Raw genomic sequence first — 1,933 nt, forward strand, 5'->3', positions numbered from 1 at the left:
GGCTGCAGTGGCCGGGAGCGGCCACTGCACTCCAGCCTGGGCGACAGAGTGAGAGTCCAGCTCAAAAAAATGATAAGCCAGCAATGGCTCATTCTAGAGATGAATGAGGGATAAAAAGGAGCAGCAAGAGCACAGGGCCTGCAGTTTGATAAAGCCCAACATGCATGAGATGCCAAGAGGAGGCCATTGTCATGGGAGTTTTTCTTTTTTTTTTCTCTGAGTTGGAGTCTCACTCTGTTGCCCAGGCTGGAGCACAGTGGCATGCTCACAGCCACCATATCCTTGACCTGCTGGGCTCAGGCAATCCTTCTGCCTCAGCCTTTCAAGTAGCTGGAACTACAGGTGTGCTCCATCACGCCCGGCTAATTTTTCTTGATTTATTGTAGAGATGAGGGCTTGCCAAGTTGCCTAGGCTGGTCTTGAACTCGTGGGCTCAGGCAATCCTCTCACCTCGGCCTCCCAAAGTGCTGGGATTGTAGGTATAAGCCACCACACCCAGCCATTTCATTTGTGGGTCTGAACCTATAGGTTGGGAGTCATCAGTACTACAAAAGAAAAAAAATTTAGAGTATATTGCACATATTTCTTTTTTTGGAATTGGAGTTGGAGTCCTACTCTCTCACCCAGGCTGGAGGCTGGAGGGCAATGTCACGTTCCCAGCCACTGCAGCCTCCATCTGCTGTGCTCAGGCAATCCTTCTGCCTCAGCTTTCCAAGTAGCTGGAACTACAGGCATGCGCCACAATGCTCGGCTAATTTTTTTTAATTTATTGTAGAGATGTCTCGCCAAGTTGCCTAAGCTGGTCTTAAACCCATGGGCTCAGGCAGTCCTCTCACCTCAACCTCCCAAAGTGCTGGGATTATAGGCGTGAGCCACTGCGCCCAGCCATTGCACATATTTCAAGAATAGTATTGGCCAGGCTTGGTGGCTCAACCTGTAATCTCAGCACTTTGGGAGGCCTATGTGAGTGGATTGCATGAGCCCAAGGGTTCGAGCCCAGCCCAGGCAAGTTGGCAAGACCTCATCTCTACAATTAAAAAAAAAATTAGCTGGGCATGGTAGTGCATGCCTGTATTTCCAGCTACTTGGAAGACTGAGGTGGAAGGATTGCTGGAGCAGGTCAATGCTGGGGTGTCCGTGAGTGTGCCACGCACTCCAGCCTAGACTACAGAGTGAGATTCCAACTAAAAAAAAAAAGAATATTACTTAGATTATATGTTTTAATTTGTAATGGTCAAAAAAACTTGAAAGTCACTAGTCTAAATATAGTGAATTTGGATGGACAGGAGTAGGACATGAAATTACAGGTTTTCTTCCTTTCCTTCTCTTCCCTCCCTCTCTCTCCTTTTTTTTGAGCTGGAGTCTCACTCTGTTGCCCAGGCTGGAGTGCAGTGGCATGCTTACAGTCACTACAGTCTCGACCTGCTGGACTCAGGCTATCCTTCAGCCTCAGCCTTCCAAGTAGCTGGAACTACAGGCACGCACCACCATTCCTGGATACTTTTTTTGATTTATTGTAGAGATGAGATCTCACCAAGTTGCCCGGGCTGGTCTCAAACCCGTGGGCTCAGGCAATCCTCTCACCTCTGCACCCTAAAGTCCTGGGATTACAGACCTGAGCCACCGGGCCTGACCTCTTGCCTTCTTTCTTTTCTTGCATCTCACTTTGTCACCCAGGCTGGAGTTCAGTGGCACACTTAATGGCGAATGCAGCCTCGACCTGCTGGGCTCAGATGATACTTCTGCATCAGCCTTCCAAGTAGCTGGAGGCACAGGTGTGTGCCACCATGCCCAGCTAATTTTTTTTCCTTTTTCTTTTTTATTGTAGCGAGGAGGTCTTGCCGTGTTACTCAGACTGGTCTCAAACCCCTGGGCTCAGGCAATCCTCCTGCCTCTCTTGAGCTACAGTGCTCCCCCACCCTTTTTTTTTTTT

This window comes from Carlito syrichta, unplaced genomic scaffold (genome assembly GCF_000164805.1).
Source record: "Carlito syrichta isolate Samal-C Ts95f unplaced genomic scaffold, Tarsius_syrichta-2.0.1 Scaffold316401, whole genome shotgun sequence".
NCBI classification, from domain to species: domain Eukaryota; kingdom Metazoa; phylum Chordata; class Mammalia; order Primates; family Tarsiidae; genus Carlito; species Carlito syrichta.